Here is a 6,694-nt window from a genome sequence, read left to right as displayed (position 1 = left end):
GGCACCGAGCCCCATCCTGGGTGCCACCGATCAAAGCTCACCAGCGCGCCATCGCAGAACAAACGCCAGGAAGATTCGAACACACGACTGCAGTAGAAAGTTGTCCGGAACCTGACGAAGAAATCAGCCGGTGGCGGATAGACTTCGACGAGCAATTCACTTATTTGGATGCCGTGCACAATGCCAAGAGCTTTGACAAGGTCGTCCGGCGAGACGGGAGGCCGGTCGCCGTTGATGGTTACCATCAGCACTTTGCCGGCAAACTGGTTGTCAAGTGCCGCCATACCACTGTTGAGCGACAGCACGCAGCGCCTGAAGGCGGGACGGACCTCAGGATCTCCGGCTCGGAGATCCGCGTTGACCGGCGACATGATAGTGCGCTTGAGTTTAGGGAGTACAAGAGGGGGATTTGGGGGAACTGGAGTAGGAATCGAGATTCCAGAGGTGGGGAGGGGCAGGAGATTGGGGATGAAAATGTAGCATGAATTTCTAACACGCGCCAATATGCTCTCGGCACGCAAGCGCACGAAAACACTGGTGGCGCCCACATGTCGGCCTAAGAGTCCCTATTCTTTTTTTAGAGCCCGACGTTTTTTTAGGATCTTTTGAGAGCCTGGCCTGAGAGTCATAATTGACCTATTTGGCATTGCGTTACTACTCGGCCCATACTCAACGACACCTCACTAGCCCAAACAAGTGTACATCATCGAAAAGACACTGAGCTCAAATTATAACTTGAAAAAAGGAGATATACTCTGAACACTGGAGAATGGTGATGCCCTCATTTAGCCCACCAGCAGTTCGAGACAATAAATAGTTTGAAACAACGATATATACAACATTCAAACACTGAATAGTGACTACTACTGACATAAATAGCAAGACATGATAGTTCATAAGAAGTCTTGCTACACCACCAAAACGCACCCATCTGCAGCGCTCAGACTCTCGTGATCCAGACGAGAATGCCATTCTAAATAGAGGCAACTATTACATAGTAAGTGACATAGACGAGGAAGACCAAATGACAAGGAATATGCATAACAAAAGAGATAATTACCCATTCAGAACAAGTAGCAAAGACAACAAGTCATTCGAAGAGGGATGATCCAACACCATCAGAATTTGCAGCCCCGGTTCAGCCACCAGTGATCCGGAGACACCAGTACTCCACCCTTTCGATGCAACAGCCCAACTACCTATCAACCTGAAGGCTTGAACCACATCACTGCCTGTCGGACTCGACACATCCAAGGATCAAAGTTAATCCAGATGCCTTTGTCATTCTCACCTTCTTTTGGCTGCAGGCTGTATTGTTGACAATCAGGGGAGTTTGCTCCCGAACTCCTAGGGCTCACCGTGTAGACACAGTTTTCCATAGCAAACAGAGCCTCTCTGCCATCAAGGTCCTTGCCAACGGTGATCTCCTGGTTAATCGGATAATTGAGTCCGAGAAACAGAGAGTGTGAACCAAGGCTGTTTACCCGCCTCCAACTCAAAAATCTTGAAGGTCCCAACAAGCTGGTATCCTGCTCATAGACGTAACAACCACTGTCCGGGTACTCACGTATTTCACGGTGCTTGCATACAGTGGGGTTTTTGCAATATAACTTTTCCGTCTCATGTGTTCGAATGATCATCAGTCTTTTTCCATCGTCTGATTGAGCGAGGAACCAGTTGTGCTTCCCTATTTTTGGCAAAGGTGGTGTGATTATAAAGGGCAGTAACTGTAGGGACACTGCATCATATCAAAAAGGACAGGCATTGTTAGTGTAAGATCAGCATTGTTCAGAGTATGAGTAGGATAATGCAAGAAACAAAATTGATATGTCCCTGTTGGAACTCGGAGGAAAATACAGGGAAATGTATACTGGGTTCGAAAATATAGAAGTGCCATGCATGGTTAGACTCATGTTATCTCACAATCGATTCTTCACAGGAAACTACCATATCATGCATGTTATGTAATCATGTTCTGTCCTCACAAACAAATTCTTTGAGGAAACTAACAGACCATGCATTATTGTATACTCATGTTCTGTGGGAAAATTTTTTGTGAGCATATTATTCTAGCAATTGATTGCTGAAGGGCGAACATAGGTATGTACACATGGTAAGTATTACAGGATTTCACTACTTCCAAATATAGAGTTCTCCATATGCATGTTTACTTCCCTAATGTATGGTTAGATGAAACCAACAGTGTGATGCATGTTTCTACATCATGAAAATGAGGAAACTAACATGGCCATTGATACACACTCATATTTAGTAGTACATAGATTACTATAAAATAAGGAGAATATCAATATCTTCCTAACCATTTGATTATTCATGGGTAGAAATTGGCTGTAATGACATGGTCACAATCGCATGAATTAACTCATTCCAAATATAGCTGATTTACGGCATCTCTAATACATTGCCATAGTTCTACTCAAATTCTGTTCAAACAGGGATAAGTCAATCATCATAAAAATTTCAAACAGTGTCATGGCATCATCATTAACATCAGACGGAAACAACTTACTCACGCCGTTCCAGCAATACATGGTGCCCTCTGCTTTGTCGATCGCGTAGATGATGTCATTGTGTTCAATAGCATCACAGAAGTGTGTATCAGCTTTGACGACGATCCAGCGAGATGAGCTGTCTCCAGCTAAAGAAGGCACCGGCGGAAAGATAGGCGAGTCCCTTATCGAACAAGGCAATTAGCTTGAAGTCTGCGTAATCCGCATGTCGTGTGGGCACTTGGCAGATTACAATCTTCTGCAAAACAAGGTGCGTCCAACTGACGACGTAATCTAGATGACTTGGACCGCGATGGTAAAAGTCTATATCATCCAACGGAGGAAGGATAATCTCATGGGAGGTCTGTAAGTTCATGAGCACCAACTTTTTCCCGTCTTCTCTGACGGCAGCCATCCAGTGGGAGTTCATGCCGACCCAGTACATACCTACAAGAAGTTTCGGGCGATGGTGATCGGATCGTAGTCGAGGGAAATGATGTACGGCGACCCACTACATACCTGCAAAGAAGTTTCGGCTAATGGAGGTCGGATTGAAGTCGAGGGGCATCATGTACGCCTCCGTATCATGGTGAGCAAATCTCGCAAGACCAGATAGTAGCAAGCAGTGTGTCTTGAAAAGCTTAGGCCTCGTTTCGATGATGGCCGTGTGCATGCCCCTCGAGCATGCAGCAAGCCGCAGGGCGCTCAACATATCCATACACGAACAACAGAGGTCGAGGACGTCACTGGGGAGATTGCTCCAATCGCGGCTCATATGGATACTGCGCGGTTCGCATTCGGCCATGGTGGAGTTTGGAAGGTGGGGTTTTGGGGGGCTTGATTTACGGGGGAGCAGGCTCTCGGTGATGGAGCGGCTAGCGAGGGAATAGTGGTACTGGGGGAGGCAAGCGAGGCGAGGGTACGTGGGGGCACAGTGAGATGATGAAGAGTGACCTCAGGATCTCCGTCGAGACAGAGATGGAGATGGAGTAGTGCTAGGGGAGAGGGACGAGGCGAGGCATGCTATACAGCGGCGGTGATAGTGACTGCACAGTGCACAAGGTGAGTCTGACTTTGGTAACCCGAACACGCCGCCTGGACTGGTGTCACCTCGAGCGCAGGGTCTTGTCACTTCACTGTGAGGACCGGATGAATAATAGTATTTTGACCATCAAGTGTACCACAGTTGTACTACTACTAGTAGTAGTAGGAGTAGTAGGAACATGAGTAGTACTCCCATGCTAGCATGCCTCTGGGTTCACTTCATCCTCCAGGTAACATCCATATTGCAAGCAGAACCAAATTCTTGTGCATGAGGTGATTCGAAAGAGTGACCTCAACTAGCCAGTGGCACATGTAGCGCTAGAAGGATCGGCACGTACAGGCACATGCCCCACTCCTCAGTCTACCCGCGTAGCCTTTTCGTTTAGTCTATCTAGCCGTCTAATCAACTGCCTACAGGCCACTTCTCCCATTTACTTCTCCATCGGGAACCGGTTTTCCTCGACTTCTTCACTACTCCTTAATCTTCATTTGCATCCAAACCACACCGCATTCACATTGTTTTAACCTATTCACATCCTCCTGGAGTAACTCCGAAGCCCCTTTAAATAATCATCTTCTTCAGTTAGACTAGCCATCTAATCCTAATTCTCCAAACCATAGCCCTCCGGTCCAGCGGTTCCAAATGGCGAAAGAGATCGAGATGCAGGTTTTTAGCATCCAACATGTCCTCGTCGAAGGCTCGTTGAGCATATTTGCCATGGTCACCGACCACCCAAGGGTTGTTCGGAAGTGGATCAACAATGTATCCAACTCCCTCCTAAAGGTGGAGATGAAGGTCATCGGTCTCGATGCAGAGTACATGGAGCGTGCCACTGGGAAGATCCAACGCGCCGCCGTCCTTCAGTTGTGCCTCCAAGATGATGTTTTGGTGTACCACATCATACACACGCCCTCCATACCAGGTGAGCTTCACGATTTCTTGTCTCGGGAGGACATATACTTCTGTGGGGCAGCCATCGCAGGGGACAAACAGAAGTTGGAGCCGTACAACCTTGATTTGAAAAGCATCGCTGACGTACAAACAAAAATAAAAATTCATGTAAAAGATTGTGATAAACCGACACCAACCCTATTCGACATAGCAAATTTTGTGCTCGGAACAAATCTTCAGAAGGGTGACGAGACGCTGGCATTAAGGTCGTCTAGATGGGAGAATTATCCCTTGACGTACGAGTGGATAAAATATGCTGCCCTCGATGCCCGTGTGAGTTTCAAGATAGCTGCAAGGTCGAGAGAGCTTGTTGCGAAGCCGTCTCCCACAGAAAATGAGAAGAAGAAGAAGAAGAAGAAGAAGAAGAAGCACCAGCAGCAGACCATTATGGATGGATGAACTATTTCCTCTCTTGTAAAAAAAATATTCCCTCTCTGTGTATATTGATATAGATGGACTATTTTGATGGTGTGCATGTATTTGGAACAAGTAGTAGCGTGGGTCCGCTTGACTATAAGGAACTATTTATCCGCCTAGCTTTCTCTACTACTCCTTCTAGTGATCGGTATGCAATGCATGTGTCCGTAGACATGACAGCTTGTCCATGGAAGTTCAACTACAGCGACCATCACGTTTCATCCACTGCCACTCGTGATTCCCACGACGCCGCTCCAACCCACGGCACCACGTCTCCCGACGTGCGCCTCACCCCTCTCGGCCGCACCGCACCTCTACCTTTGTGTGCATGACATGTGGGCCAACCGAAATGCGGCGAGCATCAAGTTTCTACCACAGTGATACGTCTTCGTCGTATCTACTTTTCCAAACACTTTTGCCCTTGTTTTGGACTCTAACTTGCATGATTAGAATGGAACTACCCCGGACTGACGCTGTTTTCAGCAGACTTTCCATGGTGTTATTTATGTGCAGAAACAAAAGTTCTCGGAATGACCTGAAACTCCACGGAACATCTTTTTGGAAAATATTAAAAATACTGGAAGAAAAATCCATGTCAGGGGGCCCACACCCTGTCCACGAGGGTGGGGGCACGCCTGCCCCCCCCCAGGGCGCGCCCCCCTGCCTCGTGGGCCCCCTGACGCTCCACCGACCTCAACTCCAACTCCATATATTCACTTTCGGGGAGAGAAAAATCAGAGAGAAGGATTCATCGCGTTTTACGAGACAGAGCCGCCGCCAAGCCCTAAAACCTCTCGGGAGGGCTGATCTGGAGTCCGTTCGGGGCTCCGGAGAGGGGAATCCGTCGCTGTCGTCATCATCAACCATCCTCCATCACCAATTTCATGATGCTCACCGCCGTGCATGAGTAATTCCATCGTAGGCTTGCTGGACGGTGATGGGTTGGATGAGATTTATCATGTAATCGAGTTAGTTTTGTTAGGGTTTGATCCCTAGTATCCACTATGTTCTAAGATTGATGTTGCTATGACTTTGCTATGCTTAATGCTTGTCACTAGGGCCCGAGTGCCATGATTTCAGATCTGAACCTATTATGTTTTCATGAATATATGTGAGTTCTTGATCCTATCTTGCAAGTCTATAGTCACCTACTATGTGTTCTGATCCGGCAGCCCCGAAGTGACAATAATCGGGACCATAGTTTGAGGAGTTAATGTATTCACCATGTGTTAATGCTTTGGTCCGGTACTCTATTAAAATGAGGCCTTAATATCCCTTAGTTTCCGCTAGGACCCCGCTGCCACGAGAGGGTAGGACAAAAGATGTCATGCAAGTTCTTTTCCATAAGCACGTATGACTATATTCGGAATACATGCCTACATTACATTGATGAATTGGAGCTAGTTCTGTGTCACCCTATGTTATGACTATTACATGATGAACCGCATCCGGCATAATTCTCCATCACCGATCCAATGCCTACGAGCTTTTCACATATTGTTCTCCGCTTATTTACTTTTCCGTTGCTACTGTTACAATCACTACAAAACCCAAAAATATTACTTTTGCTACCGTTACCGTTAGTTCCATATTACTTTGCTACTAAATACTTTGTTGCAGATACTAAGTTATCCAGGTGTGGTTGAATTGACAACTCAACTGCTAATACTTGAGAATATTCTTTGGCTCCCCTTGTGTCGAATCAATAAATTTGGGTTGAATACTCTACCCTCGAAAACTGTTGCGATCCCCTATACTTGTGGGTTATCAC

The sequence above is a fragment of the Aegilops tauschii genome, chromosome 3 (assembly GCF_002575655.3).
Source record: "Aegilops tauschii subsp. strangulata cultivar AL8/78 chromosome 3, Aet v6.0, whole genome shotgun sequence".
In the NCBI taxonomy this organism is placed as follows: Eukaryota; Viridiplantae; Streptophyta; class Magnoliopsida; order Poales; family Poaceae; genus Aegilops; species Aegilops tauschii.
Note: the sequence above shows the minus strand (reverse complement) of the source record.